Source organism: Callospermophilus lateralis, chromosome 14 (genome assembly GCF_048772815.1).
Source record: "Callospermophilus lateralis isolate mCalLat2 chromosome 14, mCalLat2.hap1, whole genome shotgun sequence".
Taxonomy (NCBI): Eukaryota; Metazoa; Chordata; class Mammalia; order Rodentia; family Sciuridae; genus Callospermophilus; species Callospermophilus lateralis.
The window spans coordinates 15,463,302-15,489,113 of record NC_135318.1 but is presented as its reverse complement, the minus strand read 5'-3'; positions in this window follow the sequence as shown (position 1 = coordinate 15,489,113).

Genomic DNA, 25,812 nt, shown 5'->3' with positions numbered 1-25,812 from the left:
TCTCAAAGTTTATCCATGTTGTAGTATGTGACAGAATTCCCTTCCATTGTAAAGCAGAATAACAATTCAGTGTATGTGGATACTACATTTGGTGAGGAGGGGTCCATTTGTCTGTCAGTGGACATTTAGGTTATTTCTACCTCTTGGCTATTGTAAACAATATTGCTCTGAATGTGGATGTACAAATATCTCTTCAAGATCCTATTTTTAATTCCTTTGGTTATATACCCAGAAGTGGGTGTTTATTTTTCTGAGCAACCTCCAACATGTTTTCCATAGTAGCTGCACAATTTTGTATTCCTATCAACAATGGATGAGGGTTCTAATTTCTCCATATCCTTGTCAACACTTGTTATTTTCTGTTTTATTTATAATAGCAATTCTAATGAGTGCAAGACAGTGGCCTTTTTTTGGTTTTTATTTATCTCTCTATTTGACAATGAGGTTGAGCATCTTTTCAGGCTTGGAGAACATTTTTATATATATATCGTCTTTGGTGAAATGACAATTCAAATTGTGAAAGAAATGTGAATGTTCTCAGAATCAAAATGGAGTTACTTGTATCAACCCTAACAACCACAAAAAAAGTAAATTGAGTCAGCAGGTCATGACAGAAGGGTTCTTATGCAGGACTGCCTGAGAGAAACTATCACAAAAGATTCTGCCAGAGCCACAATCTTGCAGAGGCCACCACAACCTTATACAGGAAGCAATTCTACAGGGACATCTGCCCAGACACTCTTTATTCAACCTCAGAATGACGCCAAGGATCATTGCTTCAGAGTATCTGATGTAATCCTCCTCAGTTTTGTCTTTCAAAACTTCCCTTCCCCTCATCCTCTGTGAATACACCTACAGTTTGCCATGGCACACGTATTCTGACTGCAAAGTCCTGCTCTTCCCACAAAATACTATTCCCAAATATATATCTTTGTTTTTAGAGAACATCTAATTGTTTATTTAAAATTAAAAAAATCAAAACTTTCTGCAATGGAAGCAGAGGAACTACATTGAACTTAAAAGCTTGTGTTCATCAAAGGACACAATCAACAGAGAGAAAAGGCAAACAGAAGGGGGGGAAATCTGATATGGGATGTATATTAATCATATATAAAGAGGTAGGTGTGGTGGGGCTTCCTCTCATCTCAGCCCCTGGGAGGCTGAGGCAGGGGGATCACAAGTCCAAGGCCAGTCTCAGCAACTTAGTGAGATCCTGGCTCAAAATCAAAAATGAAACAAACAAATATAAAGGACGGGGGATTCATCTCAGTGGCAAAGAACACCTGGGTTTAATCCCCAGTACTGCCCCCCAAAAGACATAAAGAATATGTGAAGAAACTCAAAAGCTCAACAATAAAAATTAAATGACCCATTTAAATTATGGGAAATATTTTTTTGAATTTTGATTCTTTTATTAAGTATTTTTTTTAGTTGTAGATGAACGCAGTACCTTTATTTGTTTGCTTATTTATTTTTATGTGGTACCGAGGATTGAACTCAGTGCCTCATGCGTGCTAGGCAAGAGCTTCACCACCGAGCCACAACTCCTGACCCTGATTTTTGATTCTTAACGTTGGCTATTCGGGGTCCCTTGAGATTCCATACTATTAGGATAAGTTATTTTTCTATTTCAGAAAAAAAAAACACTCTTGTTTGGATATTGATAGGGATTGCACTGAATCTATAGACCACTTTGAGTGGGCCTGGCATTTATGAGAAGTTCCTTGGAAGACGCCATCACATCATGTCCATAGATGATCACCATTTCCCCTCTCCAGGGGCTAACACACAGCCCTGAGAGGAGTTAATGGATGAGAATTTGCTTTAAGTTATTAATCAGGCATGTTGCATGTACTTTGTTTACTGTCATAGTGCTTCAGAGAACTGTGTGTTCAGTAATACACAGTAAGTTTGGCTTAAAAAGTACAAAAGAAAAAAAAACAAGAAAAAGAAATAAGGCTATGATGAAGAACAGCTAGACACTAAAACGACAAACCCTAAAAGCAAACCACATCTTTAACTAAGTCTCCTTCCCAAGAAATCACTCACTCAAAGAGAAAGCATGTACTTTAAATGAAATGAGTCCAGGGAAGAGAGACATGAGGTCAGAACCCAGCCCAGCCATGGCCACCTCGTTCTGCACTCTGCCAGAGATTCTTTTGAAGCACATATTGGTGGAAGTGTCCTGCCTTTAGGAATTCAAATTATATTGGTTTGCACCCTATTTTTCACTTAGTGGGGGCCCACAATTCCTCCCAATATCCCTATACATTTTCCCAGCAGATAGTTGGTCTCCTATTCTAGTCCCAAGAATATTCAGACCCACAGTTCCACTTTCAAAATCAGCTCCCCCCCCCCACACCAAACACACACAATTGCCATTCCTCCTGCTTCTGCATGCTTTCCCACAGTGTGCAATGACGGGAAGGCTCTTTGTAAGCCTCCTTCTTCAAAAGCAAGGAAGCTGGTGGAAGGAGAAAGTATTGCCTACAACTTCCCAAAAGAAGAAAAGGGTTTGCAAATATGGTAACAAATGACACAAATCACACCAAACCTTTTATCAATTGTGAACCTCGTGTATCCTTTAAAAATACACTTTTTCATTAGAACAAAATACTGAAATCTCCAATGAATGCACTCAAATTGTCTGCCATTCTGCCTGGGTAACTATCCATGGTCCTGGAGGTTCTGAAGAAACTCGCTGAGTTCATGTGACCCTGGAAGCACAGCTCTTTCTAAGCTGCCTTGATGGAGCAGACTTGCCGTTCCCAGTTGTAAATGGATGATCTCTCCAGGCAAGACCAGAACAATGATGCTCAGCAATTTGGCTGTCTTAAGTGAAATCCCCTTGAAAAATTATGGGCAATGTACTGTATGGAGAGAATTTCAGGACCCTCCCTGGACAGGAGGCAGCAGTCACCCTAACCCTGACAGTCCCAGCTTTTGTTTTAGAATGTCAGCTCTGATCATCCAGCATGACCCTGGTCACCCTGAAGAGACTGGAGTACGCATGGGCCACAGATGGGATTAGGAAGAGGAAGAGAGAGCAGAGATGGAAGGGAGAAAGAAAGTGGAAGAAACAAAAGAGGAGACAGGGGAGGAGAAAGAGGTGTCACTGGGGCACTGCCCCCAGCACTCACAGGCTGATCTTCGGAGGGTCTGGGATTGCTGAGAGATTGAAGAATTTTACTCTCAGCAGGGCTAGAAAGAGGGAGCACTGACCACATACTTCCTCTTTAACAATAATTTTCATTAATTTTACTCCAAGCTAAATAAGCAAAATCAATTGGTTAAATCCCGAATAACACCTCTGCACCCTCACTCACATGAGTGAATTTGTTGTCCTTTCTTATCTCTTCCATGTGGTTGGTCCTTCTAAAGGCAGCTCAGATCGTGCTTTTCCGTTATGGCCTTCACTAGCCACACAGCATTAAGTGGTAATACCCACTCCTCCTTCTCCAAATTTCTAGAGTAATCACCAACTGTAAAATTCACTTCCCAATGAGTAATGTACACATAGACATCTATTTAATTGTTCTTGCAAAGTGTTATGCATAGGATGGACATATGTCCAGGGTTAGCTCAGTGAATACTTGTTAAGGCAGGTTAGTCCAGATTAACAATTCTCTCTTTTACTCTCATGAGTGTTTTGTTTTGGGAAGATGAACAATATGGTCACCAGAGTTAAATGTTAAATTCTATGTCATGCCAGGTTCCCTGATGAGAGTCTAAAAGCTACTTGGGGTACTCTCATCCACAGCAGTCTGGCTCCTTAACACACAGTACCAAATAACATTTTTATTGTTAGCATAATCTCCCTTTTTGTTTTAAATGATAAAAAATGAAAATGCTCTAAAAAATTGTGAACATATTGAATATAAAGAGGCCCTCATTGTTTTCATCATGTAAGACCTAAAATACATCCCATTCCAAAACTGAAGATGAATGCTACTCCCAGATTTGCATCTGATGTTTAAAGATAACAGTGAAGCAGTATTTGAATAAGTGCCCCTGCCCCAGAGATCCCTCTGCTAAGGGGCATTGGTCCCAGGGTGGTTCTAATAGGAGGTGGGAGCCTAGTTACAAGAGGTGGAGGCCTAGTGGGAGGTCTGGGGTATGTCCTTGATGGGGACCATGTAACACTGGATTCCTCTCTCTTTTGTTTCCCAGCCTTGAAGTAAGCAGTTTTGTGTTGCCTAGCCACAGGCCACATGCAACAGGACCTACTAATCATGGATTGAAACCTTTTAAACTGTGAGCCAAAATACACCTTTTATCTTTATAAGTTATCTCACATATCTGTTATAGTAATGAAAAACAGACTAAATAGTGTCATTTCAAATGAAGACTGACTGTTCTGCCTCCATGTGATGTCCAAAGATTACACAACATCTAGAAAGCTCAGGCTGCCTGAACTTCCAAGTCACCCTGGTTCCTTGGAAATTTATTTATTCCAATTCATTCTCACAGGAATATAAGTGGAACTGCCAAATCAAGTGAGAATTTAAATGACAAACATTCTGAAAACAAGAGTCCAGAAAGCAAAATTTCTACTTTCTTATTGAAACATAATGTTTTCCAAGAAAACATAAAAGTCATCTCTTTTTTTTTCTTCCCTCTTAATTTCTTTCTAGTGGGGAGAAGCAGAAAGATACTCATATTATCTTCCATCTATTCATCTACATTTTGTTTGGTATTTTTAAGCAGCCACAATGTTCAAAGCCCTGTACTCCGTGACAGATGTAAATGATGAATGAAATGGACACTGTCCCCACCCTTGAGTAGCTCATAGTATAATATCAAATGCCTGCATTCAAAGAATAATGTAATTAATGTCTAAATGTTCAGTACATGGGGTATTTCAGCAAGAACTTAACAGACATCCTTAGGCTACTAATCCTTAAGCCAAAGTGAGAAAGGACCTTCCAGAACAAGAGACACTTAAGCTGTGACCCAAAAGATGAGTAGGAATTGGACAGGAAAAAAAATAATGTCTAGCCATGAGCAAAAATTCCCCAAGATGGGAGTGAGCATCATGCCTTTGAGAAGGAACCCAGCATTACTGAGTATGGTAGGAAAGGGATAGAAAGGGGAGCAGTCCTTTAGGCTTGGTCCAAGGCTCCAAGCTTTGGTTTCCTTTCTCTTCCCTTTGATCAATCACCCAAAATCAATTACCAAGTAACAGGCAGATGAGAGAACATTAAAATCTCTGCTAGGTCCTGGGGACTTTTTGTACACTTACATCATTTTTGCAAACAGAATGAGAACTGGGCTCAGTGAGCTCTGGGCTTTGACCATGACATTCTGCAGAAGACAGGTATCCTGAATCACCATTGCTTCTAGACCAATGGCTCCACTTCTCAGCCCTCCTCACTTCTCCCAATCATGGTCTTCTTAAAGAGTAACCATCATATCAGTTATTAATTTTCCTGAATGCCAGGTTAAATGTGGCCACGGGTCACTATGCTAAATGCTTACAAAATAAAGAGAATAAAATAAAATAAAATAAAGAGAAAAGGGCACACTATCTGTCCTTAGAAAACTTAAAAGGAGCAAAGGAAATATTGAGAACAGAGCTCTGTAGGTGGAAGTAAGAAGAATATAGACTTTTTGCAGTCAGAGAAGTTGGGTTGAAATGCTGGCTCTCACTTATGAATTTTGTGACCTTACACAATTTTATTAACCTCTTTGAGCCACATTTATTAATTTGAAAAATGAAGATAATATCTACCAGCCTCCTAGAATGGTTGGGAAGATTGAGTGAGGCAATATTTTCAGAGACTGTGAATGTGTGTGAGGATTGTGTGTGCAGGGACAGAGGGCCCCGCGAGAAGGGAAATGGAGAACAAAGATAAACAGAAGTGTTCCCTCCTCTTAAATTTATAGAGTGATGGGGAAATAGACATTTAAGCAAACATTATAATCACTGTATAAAAAGTAAATTCAACAATCCAGGAAGAGATGTTGAGCGCATTAAAGGAGAAGCTAAGATGATATAGAGGAAAGGACAAATTCAAGTGACATCTTACATAAATTCAAATTATACAGATCTTAAGAAGGTGATATAAAATATTAATGTTTTTGTTTTAAATGTACAATCTGAAATAATGTGAATTTCCTAGATGTAAAATACATCAAGACCTGGTTCTTTTCAAAACTATTGTCAAATGAATTGAAGTTTTGTTTTCACTCTAACCGTATGGCCAGGACCCATCCGCTGGGAAACACAAATGCCTGCCTCCTTCCTGTAGGTTCTGTATGATGCAAATTTCCAGGTTTACCTGGCCTTCAGGAAACATATCCTCCCAATAATTGCAAGTCACCTTGCATCTGGACTGGGAGTAGGAGGAATTAATAAGACAGTGTATAAATAAAGGACAAAGAAATTATCTGAGAGAGAAGGAAGGTGCAGGTTGACTTTTAGTTTCCTAGCTTCTGTGACATGGCACCTAGTGAAGCCATTTAATTAGATCACATTGACTTGCTTCAGAAAGAACCCAGCTCCCCATTGAAAAGTGTGCAGGGACATGATGGACAATGTATGTAAGGAATGTTGTAAATAAGATGTATCTGTCTCATTAGATATTGGACCAGAGGAGAACTACAGACCCCTCCAAACAAGACGAGGGTTTTCCCCATACTCCTGCTCAGTTTCTTTAATACTCAATGTGAATTCCATTTACACTTACTTATGCCAATGAACATACCTGTCGATGTCCTCTGTGAGATAAAGTGTGCCAAGGGGCTTCATCTTACCTAGCATGGAAGCTGTAGGCATCTGCTCTGATTACATGTGCACAGCATGTGAACAATTGGATTGTATAATAATATCTAATTATTACACATTTAATATTTGCCAAGCACATTTAGTTAGTAGCCACAAAAATCTCTATAAGATACCAAAATAATTATCTTGATTTTAGAGAGAAGAAACTGAAACCATTTTAGAAAATGGGGAAAAAAATACCTGTCCAAGTTTATACTGCAATAAAACTGCAATACCAGTACTACATGTGGGTCTGCCTGACCTTAGACCCAGCACTCTGTCACTAAGTCACCCTCCCTTTAATTGAGAGATTTTGAGTGTGCACTAAACCTAATGCCAAGTGGAAAAGTTCTAAATTCACATTCCAGGTGATTTTTTAAAGTAGTATAATAATAAATATAATAAAACACCATCCTTGTATATATGAAATTTTGACTTGATTCCTCTCAGCAACTCAAAACGAACAGCTGACGCTATCCAGCTTATTAATCTCAAGTGACCCCAGAAAGCATTCAGGACAGAAATTTAGCTACTCAGCAGCCCTGAAAAGAATCCAACACCATGGACTACTTTTTGCCTTGGCTTTCCAAGGAGGTCTCCTAAGTCCTTAAGAATCCAGGGACATAATTCTGTGACATAAACTGTCACTTGCAGAGAAAGGTTAAATAGCTGCCTAGCCCCTGTGTTGATGCTGTCCAGGGCTCAGAAAATACTTGCTGCATTTGGGATTCTAAGCACGTCGTAGAATAGAACTTGGGTTTTGTGGCTATTCCTATTTTATAGATGAGAAAAAGTGAACCCAGGGATATTTCATTTGGCCTGTCTAAGCCAACAATCACAGACACCTCTCAGATTAAAAAACAATACAAGAGATAGCAGAAAACCCTGTGTGTGGGTTGTATAGTGCCAAAAGATTGCAGAACAACACACGCCCGCCTGCCTGACTCCTCTTTGGAGGACAAATTCTCTCCTCTCTCTTACAGAGGTGATTATCAGACTGTCCTACAGTTACCGGTCTTCTCCTCTGCCTTCCCCACTAACTGTGTCTTCATACCCATAGTGTTTCCTGTATCTAGAACCCGTGTCCAGCATAGTGTCTGGCACAGTGTCCAGCTCAGGAGCTGCTCAACATAAAAAGTGGAGGAAAGAAATAGAAGGAGAGGAAGGGAGAGAGGAAGGAAAAGGGAAATGAGGGAAGAAGGGGAAGAGAGAAGAAGGAAGGAAGACAGGAGGAGAGAAGAGTGAAAGGAAGAGAAGGAGGGATGGAAGGACAGATGGAGGGAGACAATGGAAAGGGTCTTGGGATCAACACAGTCTTCTTCCAGGAAAATCCAAGTTATCACCATCTATCCCAGCTGGCAACCTAACGCTGGATTCCTAAGATCTATTCCAATAACTTAAGAAAACAACAAAGAAAGCACACAATCACACAGAAGTCCCTTCTCTATAATCCAGGGACGGCTCTGTGACCTTAAGTGTCCATGGAAAGAGAGAGCCACTGGAGTTCTTTATTCTTATATAGGGGACATACAAGAGAAGGTTCCATGGAACATTCTATCCCAAAAAGGGCAAAGGGGTAGGATTACAAAGGAACAGGTGAGTGTAACTCAACCCCGGCGGGTGACACACCTGGAGCCCCACCTCATTATGGAGCAGAGGTAAAGCCCAAGTGACTGTCCTTCAGTGCCCCCAGGACATCAGGACGTAAAGGCGAGTTCATCCAGGGAAGCTCCCAATACCACGTAGTCCATCTGTCTTAACATCGAGGAAAGTTTCTGAGCAAACCATCTACAAGCCCAGGTGAAGATGTGATTGACACCTACAGACGACCAATTCTGATAGCAAAACCCCAAGTGGTGCCTGAATTCCGTGGTCCTTGAGTAGAGAAGGATGAAGTCCTTTCCTACAGTCACATGAGGCGGAGGGGCTGACCCTTCCCTTCTATGGAGGGAAGAGGAGCAAAATAGGAATGTCCCCAGGCTGCTGGTGTGGCAATGGCCCACTGAGGAGGATGGCCACTCACCTGCCATTCTCAGCCCCACGAGGACATGAAGCTGGTGATGCCAATTCAATTTCTATTTCTCAGGTGCCTTCTACCCCTGTCTTAAGAAAATTCTGGGCTCTCAGAGCAGACACACCAACCCTCGAGGAGAAAACAGGGATAATTGTGTATCTTCGATCGGTGGGGCTTCAGTGGTATAAACTGAAAAAGTGAACCTAATTTGAGGGATATGTAAATGACAAACTGAAAGAAGGATTAATATGTAGCTCTGTGGAAAACGCGCCTCTCCTGCTCATTATGGAGGCTGATTTTTTTCTGTAACCAGAGGAAAAATGAATTGTTGGAAGCTCCTCAAAATGTGCAGCTGAGTAGAATGCCTTTCTATTAATGAGGAAAGTGATGTTGATTAACGGGCAGCCCAAAAGAGAGAAAGACGACGGTCTCCTCCCTTCTGTCTTCCTGCCAGCCTGGGAACATGTGACCTCCCAAGGTCCCCAGGCAGAATGCTACCACAGTCCCTTGGGTTTGCTCCTGGCTGGGGCACATGGATCCTGATCACACTCCTTTCAATTATACTGACAAACATGTCTAGGCTGATACAAATTGGCCTCCGAGAACTAGGCTGCATTACGATAGAAATCCAGATCTTTCGAGCCTCCCTGACCTTAATTGATCAGGACCCCTCTATGGTAGCCCACTGCTAGCCCTAGAAAGGATTTTCTGAAAGTTTAGCTGAACAACAATATTGATTTTTACCCTTTATGCTTGCTTATAATCGTCAAATTTCGTACATTTACTTAGTACAGTACATGTTCTCATGGCTCCATGGCCAGCATTATGTAATGTTTTTAACACAATCGAGCAAGAGACCACCATTGCCAATTTTTATGAAACTGGAAGCTAAATCACAGGCAAAGTACCTTGACCAATGAGTGAGATATGGGTCTTCTGCCTCCTCCACTAGAAGTGTTTTTAATGAGGGCCCCAAAGATAGCATCTTTTCGAAGAAGAGCTTCTGTACGGATTTGCTACCCTGTGGGTTACATTAGCCAGTGGCCACCAAGGAGTAAATGAAAAGAATTCACTTGCCTTTTTTCCAATCTATCACAAGGAAAGCAACCTCTTCTTCCTGGTCCACAGTCTGCCTATTGGCTAGGCTTTCTTCTCCCCTGCACAAAGAGAGGGCTCATTGTTAAAGATCAGATGCTTCATATGCTGCCCAGCTCTGGGCTATTGCACCTATATTCAATTTCAGGTGTCCTTTAAGAGATTGGTGTCCCCTGTAGCCCATGAGACATAGACCCCTGCAGGGGAGGGGTGGCCTAAACAAGCCCAGGAAGCCTGTTGGCATGTGGATCATATTTCTTGGCCAACAGTCCAGGCTGCATCAGAGTAGGTTAGGAAGACCTGAAGTTTATATAAAATTAAGTGGCCTATTTTAGGAACCAAATGCACAGGTACAAAAGCAAAATTTTGTATGAGAGTGAATATTTATACAGACAAGATATATTATAATTTTCAAATTTTAGAAAAGTGACAAATTACACAAACACTATAAAATCAAGATAAATAACATAAAATTTGTATTAATCAACCACCTATCATACTTCTCAGTTCTTTTCCTATGTGTTTGGCTCTATATGTCAACAACATCATCTAGAGACAGGAAAGAGAACCATAACTCGGTCTTTTCCTCTGCAGATTTCTCCCCTACTTGCCATTAGCACCCAGCTCTAGGCACTATAGGATGCATTCAGAGGGCAGCATGGTCTCTGGACTTCACCCACTGCCAACACCAGGCAGATCATCCCAACAGAAAGCAAGCATATCCTAGATGCCATTCCTACAACAGGGCAACCAGCTACAAATTTCTTTTACAAGGATGTGATTGTGATCCACAAAATCCAACTCGCTGGAATCCTAATGCAGTTCTCCCTTAGGTGAATCCCCAAAATACCTGTAGCTGCTCCACCTATGACAAAACCACAGCATGTGTTTGGAGAAATTGGAGGAAAAGAATGGTCTGATCTGGCTGCAGTTAAAACACCTGAATTTTTCAGATACAGAGAATGAACATGGATCAAGCTGCTGACTCCTCCCCGACCTTGAAAGGTACTGCACAAGTATGGAGTCTCAACTTCAGGTTCATCATGTTCAAGGTAAAACCACCTCTGGGCCCTATTCTCAAGAATGGGGAATACGAGGGGATGACCTAAGAGATTATCTTTCACATCTGGGAATACTTAAAATGCCCAGACTACACTCATAGGCCAAGCAAAAACTGATTCAGAGTTGTGGGGGTCAAATAAACCCTGGTTATGTTAGATTGCCCTATGTATGACTGACATAGAGCCCAACCTGAAATTCACACTTTCCCAGGACCCAACAGGCTCACTCATCTCGCTCACAAGTACAGTTTTTCTGGGAAGGAGGTAATTTGGCAGTGCAGGTTTAGTATGAGAGTGATTTCGCCTGAAACTTGAACCTGTATTTGGTACCTGATGATCCCAGATGTACAATAGAGTGGCAGGTGCATGGACCTCAGCCCTAACAATTGGCCCAACCCCTTCATAGGATGCAGATGCAATGTGCAGTCCCCCAAATTCATGAACTCATATTACATTGGGCCCTACTATTAAAAACAAAATGAAATGATCCCGGCAGGCAAGCAGGAGAGCTTTAGGATTCTCAACCCACCCACAGCCTTTCCCATGAATATGTTAGTGTTGTTAAAGACAGAGGATTTGAACAGCAGGTCTCTATTGATATACTTTTATTTTATTTCTGTCTTTCTATCTGTTCAGTGGTTCACACCTAGCACACAAGCAAAACTTAAATGTACACAGGCTGTACATTTAAACCTTGCACATTTTAATTTAGGAATGGTAGAAAAGGTTCTCATGTGTACTTTTCCTTTTGTATGGTTTTCAACCTTATTCATCAATTTTTTTAACCTAACACCTGCATCAGATGTAACTTCACAGTGTTTTTGTTCATTAAGTCAGGAAAGTAAATAATTTTATTTTTAATAAGTAATCATGTGACAGACACTTTAGTTCTATAACCTAGGGGTGGGAGGACAGGGTGGAGACAACAGTGTGTGGCATTCTAATAAGCCTCTCTAGACACAAAAGGAAATTGCATCTGTAATCTCAAAATCTGATTAAATATGAAAGAGGAGGGGTCGGTGAGGAATTGTCGCATAATCTTGGGTAAGAGGGAAAAGGGGTTTCTAAGTTTCATATCACAGGACACTTAATTGGGATTCCATATTTCTCTTATGAATGTGAACCTGTGTATTACTCAAGGAAATTACTTTCGGTTATAAACATTGGAAAGACATGAGTTTTAATTTTTTAATATCTGTGTCATTCAGAGGGGAACGAAAATAAGAAATTTCAAGTTAGAAAGGAACAGCTAAGAAATATGCCTTTGAGGCCATGGAAATCAAGACATTGGTCCAGCTGTCTGGTTAAATTCCACTAAGGGCAACTCCAAGAGGTCACTTCTGAGTTCCTATTCCTCCTTCGTTTCTTGAAGGAATTAATAAGTTTCCTTTAACTTTCATTGCGAATTCTTCTTTTATTGTGGGATGTTTAGGTGCTTTTTAAAACCTGTTATGTGCAGTTGTTCTATGTACATTTTGATGGTTGCTTTTCGACTTGATGTTATTCATCACCAAATGGTTATTGAGTACCCACTCTGGACCAGATACACTTTGAAGATAACAATTGTAAGCAAAAATCAGTGAAATTCTTTTATACTAAGTCATATGTTGCTTCCACTTAACTAGGGCAAATACAGTCATGTATGAACATTCTTATATGTTGGGGAAACAGAAAAATAAACATAATAAGAATAGCTACAGTATTTTAGAGCCTCATCTAAGGTTATAGACTCTTACGCAATGGCCTCTTACTGAACTCACCATATCAGGGAGACTCTTATTTATCTCCTGTCTCAGCCTTAAAAACTAAAGTTAAGGCCCCCAGGAGTCAGCAAGTAGCCTCAGGGGAAAAAAAAAAAGCTGTATTCAGTAAATCTTCTGTCTTCTTGCTTCTGCTCTCACTTAGGTTTTGGTTTATGACAAATCCTAAACTTCTTAGTGACTCAATGATGGATTTCAAAATCATTAATCATCCTTTGATCAAAAGTTCTAGTTGTTTTTAACAGGAGATTTGACAGAGGTTTGCTTAATAATGTCTTATATAAGGTAAGTCGTTGGTAGTAGGAACATTTTCATGATCCTGTGATTTTCACTATAGCAATGCCTGATAAACCAAAATTTGTTCAGTTTTGATGGTTCTGGCTATTAGTGTGGTGTTCTTTCTAAAAGAAGTAAGAAATTCTGTTTACCTCAGAGATTCTAGGTCTTGCTATGGGCCACTGGTGTATGAACCCGTATGAACCTCTTGAGAGTTACCCACACCCACATATTCCTGGGAGATGCTGTCTGGTACCAACGGGAAAGAAGAAACTGACTTTGCAGGATTAAATAGTACTCAGAGCCTCTTGTAGCACTCTGGGATTAGAGAAAGAAACCCTGAAGTTAAGGGAAGAGACTCTGCCACTTAACCAGCTTTGTGAGCTTTGAAACATCATTAACCTTCCAGGCCTCAGTTTCTCACACATAAAACAAGGACAAGGTCCTCTATCCCACAGATGGTTAAATGAGAGTACATGTGTCAAAGTGCTTGTAAACCATACATATGCAAAAGGAGAATTTTTTAAATGAGGAAATCAAAAGAAAAAAAAGTGATTCATCCCAGAATGAAAGGCAGAGTCTGCAGATGGCTAGACAGAGGATTTCTAGGCAATTGTGGGAGGAAAGATAAGTGAATTTATTCTTGAGTGAAGGAAAAACAGAGTTTAAAATTATACCCTATGGGATTAGAAGGTGTTCAAGGTGCCGTAGCAAAGCAGGGACATGCCAAATAGAGAGAACACTGGTGTGCAAACAAAATAACTTGAGTTCACAATCTGGCTCTACCAACATCTAGTCCTGTGAGCCTGGAAAGTTAGACCACGTAGAACCTGTTCCTCATCTACTAACAAGTGATAGAAGTGCACAGAGAGCTGGGTACAGTGGTGCACACAGGTAATCCTAGTGGATTGGGAGCTTGAGGCAGGAAGATCCCAAGTTCAAAGCCAGCCTCAGCAAAAGGGAGATGCCCTTCAACAGATTGGTTCCGGAGTCTAGCTATTGCGAATTGAAGTGCTATAAACATTGATGTGACCTCATCGATTGTATGCTGATCTTAAGTCCTTTGGGTATACACCAAGGAGTGAGATAACTGGGTCAAATGGTGGTTCCATTCCAAGTTTTTTGATGAATCTCCATAGTGCTTTACTGATTGGCTGCACCAATATGCAGTCCCACCAGCAATTTATGAGTATACCTTTCTCCCCACATTCTCACCAATATTTATTGTTACTTGAAATCTTGATAATAGCCATCCTGTCTAGAGTAAGATAAAATCTCAGGGTAGTTTTAATTTACATTTCTCTAACTGCTAGTGATCTTGAACATTTTTTTCATATATTTGTTGACCATTTATATTTCTTATTCTGTGGAGCATCTGTTCAGTTCCTTTGCCCATCTGTTGATTGGGTTATTTGTTTTTATGATGTTAAGTTTTTTAAGTACTTTACATACCCTGGAGATTAATGCTGTAGCTGAGGTGCAAGTGACAAAGATTTCTCCCAATGCGTAGGCTCTCTCTTCACAATCTTCATTGTTTCCTTTACTGTGAGGAAGTTTTTTAGTTTGATACCATCCCATTAATTGATTCTTGATTTTACTTCATGCCCTTTAGGAGTCTGGTTGAGGAATTTGGCTCCTAAACCCACATGATGGAGAGTTGGGCAGACTTTTTCTTCTAGTAGGTTCAGAGTCTCTGGTCTAATGCCTAAATCCTCGATCCACCTTTGAGTTGAGTTTTATGCAGGTGAGAGGAATCTAATTTCAGTTTGCTACATGTGGATTTCCAGTTTTTCCAGCACCATTTGTTGAATAGGCTATCTTTTCTCCAATGTATGTTTATGGTGCATTTGTCTACTATGATGTAACTGTATTTATGTGGATTCATCTCTGTGCTTCTATTTTGTACCATTTGTCTTCATGTCTGTTTTGGTGAGAATACCATGCTATTTCTGTTATAATAGCTCCGTAGTGTAATTTAAGGTATGGTATTGTTATGACTTCTGTTTCCCTTTTCTTGCTGAAAAATTGCTTTGGCTATTTTGGCCTTTTATTTTTACATGTGAATTTCATGACTGCTTTTTCTATTTCTGTGAAGAATGACATTAGATCCTTAACAGAAATTACATTAAATCTGTATAGTTCTTTTGGTAGTATGGCCATTTTTAACAACGTTAATTCTGCCTATCCAAGAACTTAGGAAATCTTTCCATCTTCTAAGGTCTTCTTCAATTTCTTTCTTCAGTGTACTATAGGTTTCATTATAGAGTTTTTTCACCTTTTTTGTTAGATTGATGCCCAAGTTTTTGTTTGTTTGTTTGTATTTTGGTTTTTTTTTAAGCTTTTGTGAATGGGATAGTTTTTCAAATTTCTCTTTCAGTTGAATCATCAGTGATGTATAGGAACACAATTGACTTATGAGTGTTAATTTTATATTCTGATATTTTGCTAAATTCATTTATGAATTCTAGAAGTTTTCTAGTGGAGTTTTTTTGGGCCTTCTAAATATAGAATCATGTCATTGGCAAATAGGGATAGTCTGAGTTCTTCTTTTCCTATTTGTATCCTTTAAATTTATTTCTTCTGTCTAATTGCTCTGGTTAGAGTTTCAAGGATGATGTTGAATAGAAGTAGTGAAAGAGGGCATTCTTGCCTTACTCATTTTAGAGGGAATGCTTTCAATTTTTCTCCATTTAGAATGATGTTGGCCATGGGTTTAGCATAGATAGCTTTTACCATGTTGAGCTATGTTCATAATATCCCTGGTTTTTCTAGCATTTTAAATATATATAGATGCTGTATTTTGTTTCATCCTTTTTCTGCATCCATTGAGATAATCATACAATTCTTGTCTTCAAGCCTATTGATGTGATATTTATTGATTTCTGTATGTTAAACCAACCTTGCATCCCTGGGATGAACACCACTTGATCATGGTACACTATCTTTCGACATGTTTTTGTACAAAATTTGCCAGTATTTTATTAAGAATTTTTGTATCTGTATTCATCAGGGATATTGGTCTGACGTTTTCTCTCCCTGATGTATCTTTTCCTGGTTCTGGTATCAGGGTGATACTAGCCTCATAAAATAAGTTTGCAAGGGTTCCCTCCTTTTCTATTTTATGGGAATAATTTGAGGAGTATTGGTGTTAGTCCTTCTTTGAATGTCTGGTAGAACTCAGCTGAGAATACATCTGGTCCTGGGCTTTTCTTTCTTGGTAAGTTTTTGATGTCCCGGAGATTTGGATATGTTGTATTGATATTCTCATTTACCTCTAAAATTTTTAAAATTTTATCCATGATTTCTTCTGCTATCCATTGACCATTCATATTGTTTAGTCTCCAGATGTTAGAGTAGCTTCTATTTTTTTATTTTATCATTGATTTCTAATTTCATTCCATTAGGATCTGATAGAATGCATGGTATTATTATTTTTTTGTATCTGCTAAGAGTTGCTTTGTGGCCTGAGATATAGTCTATTTTAGAGAAGGATCTGTGTGTTTCTGAGAAGAAAGTATATTCAGTCATTGATGGATGAAATATTCTATATATGTCTGTTTAAGTCTAAATCATTAATTGTATTTTTTAGTTTTATAGCTTCTTTATTTAGTTTTTGTTTGAAAGTTCTATCCAGTGATGAGAGGTGTATTAAAGCCACCCAGTATTATTGTATTGTGCTCTATCTTATTCTTGAAGTCGAAAAGGGCTTCTTTGGTATACATAGGTGTTACATTATTTGGGCATAAATATTTATAATTGTTATGTCTTATTGATATATAATTCCCTTAAGCAATATGAAATGTCCTTCTTTGTACTTTTTGATTAACTTTGACTTGAAGTCCACTTTTTCTAATATGAGAATAGAAAGCCCTGCTTATTTACAAGATCCATGTGAATAATATGTTTTTTCCCACTCTTTTATCTTCAGTCTATGTTTACCTTTGTCTATGAGGTGAGTCTCTTGAAGACAACATATTGTTGGGTCTCATTTTTCAATCCAATCTGACAGTCTACATCTTTTTATTGATGAGTTTAAACCATTTACATTCAATATTATTATTGAGATATGATTCTTTTATTCTCTGTCAATTTGATTTATTTCTCATTTTAAATTTAAATTAGTTTCTCCTTTAATTGACTGTTCTCCTAGTGTAGTTCATACTTTTGCTTGTTTTCATTTTTATTTTTCATTTATTCTTCAGGAAATATTTTATTGAGAATGTTTTTAAAGAAGGCTTTCTAATTGTGAATTCTTTTAACTTTTGTTTATTATGGAAAGTTTTAATTTCATTGTCAATTCTTAAGTGTAATTTTGCTGAGTATAGTGAACTTGGCCGGCATCCATTTTCTTTCAGAGTTTGATATGTTTTATTCTAAGATCTCCTAGATTTGAGAAATCAGCTGAGATCCAGACTTAATATTCCCTATAAATATGACTTGTCATTTTTCTCTGGCAGCATCTAAAATTCTAACCTTATTCTGTTTTAGGCATTTTCATACTAATGTGTCGTGGAGTTGGTCTGTTGTAATTTTTTATATTTAGGGTCCTGTATGCCTCCCATATATGATTTCCCATTTCATTCTTAAGGTTTAGAAAATTTTCTGAAATTATTTAATTGAAAAGATTGTGTGCACATTTGATTGGTATCGCAGAGCCTTCATCTCTCCCAATATTCTTAAATTTGTTCTTTTCAGGTTAGCCCACATTTTTTGGAAGTTCTGTTCATGGTCTCTTAACATCTTTACTCCATGGTCAACTTCATTCTGTATTCATTGCTTGAAATTCTATCTTCTAAGTGATCTAGTCTGTATGCAATGCTTTCCATTGAATTTTTAATTTGGTTTATTGATTCCATTATTTTGAGAATTTATGCATGGTTTTTTTTTTCAGAATCTCTCCTTATTGATCTTTCACTTTCTGTGTTTTCTCTCTGATATCACTTCTTACATCTTCCTTTACCTCACAGATTAGTTTAACTATGTGCATTCTAAACTCCTACTCTGACATTTCTTCCACTGTGGTGGTGATGGATTCTGTTATTAAAAGTATCTTGGTTTGTTTGGGATGAATTTTTCCCTTGTTTTGTCTTGTTTGTGTGTCTACCTACTTAACAGTATGGATGTGAGGCAGTCTAGTTTCTACTCTGTAGACTTATAGTGTCCCTGAAGTTTTCCAGTAGCTTACTCTTGGGGGGAGATGCCGCAGTCTGGCTGGGCACAAATCATGAGCCACTGAAGCAGGAACAAACTTTAATTCTGAACTCCACCAGCACATTCCACACACGCTCCCAGGAACTCTCCTTAATGCCAAGCGGCTCCTCCAGGAAGCACCAACCGGAAATCCCTCCTCCAGCACTTCCCCAACCAATGCAAACTCTTCAGGAATCCCCGTGAGAGCTCAACCAGAACTCAACGGGAACTCCATGAGAACTCAAAAGTCATCATCTTAATGGCTCGCTGGTGTCACCTCTCAACCACTACTTCTGGCAAAAATGCCATGGTTCATTCCGACTCGGCTGTGGCCCTCAATAGGGAGACAAATAACAACAATAACCAATGCAAACAATATGCAGCATTAAACAAAATAGTTTCTACTATGACATCTACAATGTTGTCACAATAAACAAAAATGATGTGACCAGTTTTTTCCTACAATAAAAAACCATAAACTTACAAAATGGTTTACCATTTCAAATGATGGACAGGGAAAGAATAGAAGTGATATTGGATGTGATGATTATGAGGGAGGAAGAGAGGGGATAGAAGTAAAAAATCGAAGGAAGAGTAAAAGAGAGAACAATAGAGCTTGGCTATTAACAGAAGAAAAGAGAAAATGAGATTCAAAGGAAACAGATAAGTGAGAGAACAAATACATATAAAGTAAAATTTTAAAAAATTAAAAGAATACACAACAAAATTGAAATATATTAAACTTCCTAGTCCTTAAAAAAATGAAAAACTACTGGTTTCAAAAATGGTAGAAATGGAAAGAAAAGAAAACAAATATGAATATGTATGAATAGCCATGAACCATTAAGGATACAATTAAGCAGAGAAAATGATAAAAGAAAACAATATCTCAATGTAAAGTTAAGGAATTGTTTCTGTAGGAGTTCAAATCAAAAGATTCTCGGCTTCCCTTCTCAGCAGTTAGATGGGATTGTCTGAAGTATAATGCTTGCTCCACCCTTAGGGTGGGCTTGTTAGGGTGAGAGAGGTAATCCCATCCTATGGGTGGAACTCCTGGGGTGGGGAGTTAGGTTTAAGTAGGCTCCAGGCTCTTTGATGGATGCCAACTGGTCTGGAGATTCTAAATCAGTACACCTCCAGAACCCAGCAATTTCCAGTCCACTCTGGAAATTGCTGGGTCCTGGATCATCCCTGGGTTCCACTCATGTGGTAGAGGAGCCAATTCTTAGTCCAGCACATTAGCTGTAGACCCCAAGTTTCCTGGTCTCAGGTTCAGTCACCAAACTCTGTTTCTCCCATCCCACCCTTTTGGATTCCCAGCCAGGTATGTCCTTCCCAGCAGGTCCTGTCCACCACGAGCTGTCCCCTGTGTAAAGCTCTCTCCATGGTTAATTTTCTTCTGGTCATTTAGGCACACTCTAGGTTGTGCAGTGTGGGTTTGCCAGGCCTGTATTCTGGGCCAGACTTGGATTCTCCAGGACTTGTTTCCCTCAGCTGCTGTCCCTGTGCCGTGGCTGCAAAATGCTTGCTTCCTCTGTCCTCAGCACATGGCCACCAGGAGAGAGACATGGTTTCTTTTCTGTACAAGACTATTGTGCAGTGAGCCTTTCAGTGTAGTCTGGCAGGGGCTTTGATCTCTAAACTCTCTGTCTACAGACACGCCTCAGTCCTCTTAAAAATGTGAGTTCCTTTAATTCCCTGATCCCTCCACTGTGCTTGCAGGGGGACCACTATGATTGGTGCCTACCCCAACCAGCAGCATCTGTGATGCTGGGGATACCTTTCTTATTTATTATATCCAACCCTCTGAGTTCCCGATCTACGTCAAGTGTCCGGTATTAAATTCCAGTAAAGTTCCCCCTTTTTTCTCATTCACCTGCCTTGCTAAGAACCTTCCTGTCTGCTTTCTTGGTTTCACACCACAGAGCAGCCAAGAAAACAACCTGCTCTATTCCACCACCTTGAACCCTCTCTAGCCTAGCTGACTCCAGGTATTTCTACTATGCTACTGTTGTCTCCCTGTAGTAGAGCAGGGCTTTGTAACTAGGATGGGGTGAGATTTTAAATGGAGTAACCAGATGTTACCTCCAGAAAATGGAGACATATAGGCTGCAAGAAAGTACTATCCAGGCATTTAGACAATTCGCCACCTGGCTCCAAAGTGCAGACAATAGCCTGCAGTCTTCTTGCAGCTGTGATTTGTTCCTCATCCTCAGGTGTACAATTTTCTTATCAATGTACCATAAGTTATTGCTTCATCCACCTTGATGGGTTCAAACAGTATGATGTCACAAATGTATTAACAAATGATTTGACGTTGCCTGAGGTAGTGGAGTGAAGGTATACTTTTGGTTCTGCCAGGTGAAAGCTAAATAATTTCTATAGACCTTTATTATGATACATTTTTAAAAATGGCATTAGCCAGAACCATAGCTACATGTCAAGTGCCAGGTAATGTGTTGATTTGCCTTAGCAATAAAACCACATCTGAAATAGCAGTTCCTTTTGCAGTCACTATCTCATTGAATATGTGATAATCCACTATCATTCTCCAAGAGTCATCTATCTTCTGCTCAAGCCAGCTAGACAAGTGGAAGAAAGATGTGGTCAGAATCAGATCTCATATTTTCCTGGTCTTTAGTGGTGGCATTAATCTCTGAAATTTCTCTTGGAACCCCCTGTGTTCTAAAACAGCAAGTAATATATGGTGCTCTCTCTTCTTTGGCCAGAATTTATAGGTCCTGGAATCAAGGATTTTGGAAATAAGAATGGTTAGGCAAAACCCTGAGAAACACAATCAAAACAATGGAAGACTCACCCGGTTGAAACTGTCCTACTTCAAGGACCAAAATCCTGAGCCATAATAGTATGGTAGTTGTCTTAAGGCACTAAATTTTGCAGGGCTTTTTGTATAATATTGCATAACCAACAAATAGAGGGTATGTCTTTTTTAAAACAGAGGGAGTACCTGGGTCAAAAGAGTTTGGTGACCCCTAAGTTTAAAGCAACAGGGAATTAATATTGTCATTGCATTTGAAAATTTCTTGCCCTGTTTTTTTTTTAACTATTTCTGTTTTGAACTTTTAAGTGCCCGTGTGTTTTATTCAATATAATTAAAGAATATTAAAAATTGTTTCAAGCTCAAAAAAATTTAAAAAAGAACATAGGTATGTTTTCTGCAATAGGTCATTCCTAGTGATATGTAAGAGAACATTTTGCTTTACCAACATCGTTGACACTTCTGGTCTATAAGACCTAATTCCCAAGGGATGACTGATTCCACCAAGGGACAAAACAATGCTTTGCTTTTACTGGAAACTGATAGACCTCTGGCACATTGGACTCCTGGCATGAATTCAAGGGGTAAAGAAGGAAGTCACTATACCAACTGAGATGATTGATGTTCTCAAGAGGATACAGAGTTTCTGTCACTACATATGTGGGGTGAGGAAGCATTTACACATAATTAAAAAAAAATCCCCATAGAATCCCTTAGAATTCTAGGTTCTACAGTTAAAGTCAGTGGAAATTTTCAACAACTCAATTCAAGCAAGGACTATTAATACCTATACCCTTCTGAAATAAAGGGTTGAGTCAACTCACCTGGCAAGAACCACAAACAGCTAAGAGGTACTTTGTAGAGGCAAAGGAAGTATGGAAGGGTAGTAGAAGAAGGTGGTTATAAATGCTATCCATGGGGCCGGCCATGCGGCTCAAGGGGTAATGTGCTAGCCTGGCATGTGCGGGGCGCTGGGTTCGATCCTCAGCACCACATACAAATAAAATAAAGATGTTGTGTCCACTGAAAACTAAAAAATAAATATTAAAAATTTCTCACTTTCTCTTTAATAAAATAAAATTTAAAAATCAATGCTATCCATATCAGTGGTAGAAACATAGTTTCAGGTTAGTATTTTGTGCAAGCTCTGGCAGGCAGAATGAAGCAGCAGACATACTTGTATGCTTGGAAGGTCATGTGCAGCATCGCTGAGGTCCTGCTCATCTGGTTGACATGGAACCGAGGCCAGGCCCACAGCTCCTCTAGTTCTCATGTTTTGCCTCCTTTAAGACTGGGTGCATGTTCCCTTATGTGGTGAAGAAGCCAGCTTCCCCTGGTCACTTGCATCATCGATATGGAAACCATGGAGGTAACGAGGAACTGTCCTGTGCTCTCGCCCATCCTCACTGTTTCACTGTGTCCTTGTTCTCCCCATTTCACACCCATCTTTTCCACCTGATGAATTACTGCTTTTAGCTCCAGCAATTTACAAAATAATGGTTTTTTCCTACAGTATCTCACCAGCTCAGAATTGCAGAGTCAAATCCCTATATGAAATCCCTTCTGAATAATACTTCTGCTTCTCTGATCCACTTTAACTATATGGTACATGGATGTAAGTGGAAGGACCTACACTCATACCCAAATCATGTCTCATATTAATTCCAGGTGCCTTCTGCTAATTGCTGCCTCTATCATATTTCAAGGCCACATACCTGGAGGGTGTTGATGGTTAAAGCAGGGTGCTGGCTAGCACTCTCTCTGCTTGGGGAAATGGAGACATATAGTCTTCAAGAAGAACTATGCAAAGTAAGATGATTGAATGCTTTGTCCAATGGTGCAGATTAATTAAGTGAGGTCAGCCTGCAGGGGAGGTCTCTGGGAACATGTCCCATCCCAGGGACTTCCTTCAACTTTGGCCCCTTCAGCACTTTCAGCTGAAAATTGCATAATAAAGACAGAAGGTGTGTTGATCAAATTTTAAGATGACACAAGGGTGCGCCAGCTAGCTGAGTGATAGGACCAAGAATCCAAAAGACTTGACAGGATGAATGATGAGGTTCAGCTAACAAGATGAAATTTAGCATAGATGGCTGTCAAGTTTTGCCCTGCTCAGCCCAGGCCTGGACAGAGGTGGTGCCAACAGCCCTCATTGTACAGGAGGAAGGTGCAGGGCTATTGCTCAAGCTCAGTGTGGGCAGAAGCATGAAGTGCTGAAAGGTTTGCTTTGCGATTTTGCTTCTGACATCAGAAATCATCTCTACATACAGAGATTTGGGGAGGGGGGGGAAATAGGCTTTGTAACAATCTTTTCGAAAAAGATACTTAATTCAATATCAATCAACAATGTAACTGTATAAAAATTGTCAGTTAGGTGCCTGGACTTTACTATTGAAAGTAGGATGTTTGAATAGAGGTTGAAGATAATCTTTCAACTTTTCCCCATCCAAAATCACACAGCTGAGGTTTGGAGTGCAATGCTGATGACCACACTTCAGTTGCAAACTAGAATTTGACCAACATAGTCAGGATGTGTAATTACGTCATAAAAAGAATGTATTGAAGAGAGTGGACATGAGAGGTGGTTCAAAACAATTTAAGTTTTCCTAGAGGAAATAATGAAAGTCTATTTTTACCTCTCACCAACAAATGGATAGAAACAGCAGAAAGGATGCTTCTGCTCACTATAAAGAGGCATGCAATACAGTGGCTACCTCTGAGCTCTGGAGTCAAGCTACTTAGGTTAGAGCTCGTCATCCACTCCCCAGCCACATGACCTTGAGAGTGCTCCTCAAGTTCTCTGGTTTCGGTGTGCTCCTTTATAAAATGAGAGAGACAAGAACATCCCATTCTTGCATGTGTTGTGGGAGTTCTGGAGGGTGAAAACAAAGAGTACCTACCTCACGAGGCTGTGGTGAAGATTCCATTAGGCAACACATACATGCTTGGCAAGCATTCAGAAGAGGTTAGAGGTGAATAAGTACTCCCAGGTACTTTTATTTTTGAGGAAGTTCATTCCTATGCTTAGAGCTACTCCCAACTAGAACACAGAAGGAGATGGCTGCTTATATGTGAATCTGTTTAAACTAAGACCGTTCATTAATCAGCCATGTTGTAGGATGATACTTCTCAACCCTTAATGTGCATGTGAATCATCTCATAAATTGTGGGTTCTGGTTCAGCAGGTCTGGGGTGGGCTTTCTTTTCTGCATCTCCAACCTGCTCGCAGTAAAGCTGAGGCCTCTGGTTCAGGTGCCACGTTCTGAGTGACCAAATCAGAGAGGAGTCCTGTGCTGGGAGCAAGGATGGTCCTAGAGGCCCCTGCCATGACAGATCATCAATATTTGTGATGTTAAAGTCTGTGAATGATAATTCTGTTGATGCCTCATTGCAACTGGGTTTTCTAGAGCAAACGACCTAACCTCTGACCTTGCTTGCATAGAAGATACAAAGCACTTTTTAAGGAATAAATATGTTTTACAGCAAAACTCAGAGTCCTCAGATGGAAGCTAAACTACTTCAACAGAGGGTTCATTTCCTAATTGGCTAAACATCTGTTTCCGTTCTGAGCACAGATTTATCTTTATCAAATACTGATTGGTCTCTGGCTCCTGCTGGCTGCTGTATCCTGGTGTGACGAGGACAAAGCAGGACAGCCATGGGGTGTCAGGAAGCCTCAGTAGGAAGGCCAAGGAAGGCCAGAGAGCATCAGAAAAGCAGAAGAGAGAGAAGCCCATGTTCTTGGCAGGAAAAAGTAACAGCAAACTTTTGACTGGTTTCAAAAAATGGACGGAACCAGATCTGGAGCTAGGAAGATTCTCAAAGGTCACCTTACCCATTCTTCTCTGTTTTCAGTGAAGCAAAGGTCATGTGAGAGGATCTGACTTTCCAAAAGTAACACGTACTGTAACATCAGCACCAGAGACCAGGCTGCCTGGCCCACGCCGGTCTCCTGCCTCCTCCTGGGGCTTCTGCCTGTGGGGTTTCTCCATCGGTCTGTGATTTCTCTTTGTGTTTCATTTGTCCCTGAAGTAAGGATTGAGAGATAATCCAATCAATAGTTAGGGAGCAATAAACTATTGTATACCCATGTTAATTTCTCAGGACATACTGTTCCAAAAGAGTGATTCCCCATCATTCATGTCACTCTCCACTTCTGCCTTATGAATATATTAAAAAGCAAATGCCACACCCATGACCTTGAACTTCAAGAGCCAAGAAGCCAAAGTTGAGCCCTGGCCTTCCGGATTTCTCCGTGTGACTCCTGGGTTTTCTCCTATCTCTCTTTCATTTGTGCACTTCCCAACACAGAATTCAAATAAGACACCCCTCTTTCCTTCTGGGTCAAGAAAGATTGGGTCAAGAAAGGTCAAAGTGAGGTGACATGTATTTCTCCATATTTAGTTGTTTGGGCAATTTTAAAGTTTCTACAGAAACAAATAGTTTCCAGACATTTACAATCCACCATGTGTATCAACAGGTCTGTGATACACACGGGTGAGTGTGATGTCAGCTACAGGCAGCAGGGATAGGTGTGCAGGCCAGTGGCACCATCATGTTGATTGTCACCTAGGACAGTCATGTGAAGATCCCAAAGGGTCTAGGGGAGCGATGCATTGCTCTTCTCCATCTTTTCCTAAAACATCTCACAGCATACTTTAGACTGGAAATCACTTTCATATTGAGACCCAGGCACCAGAAGCAAACTTTACCTTACAAGTTTATAATGGTAAGCATGTCAAACATGGAAATAGATTGTGTGAACTCTCCATACCCAAACTGGGAAGTCCTGTTACCAGCCTGGAGTCCTGTGTTTTCAGCTCACCTTTGGCTTCAATAGGAGGAAATGACAGCCAGTGTCATTGGCCCCT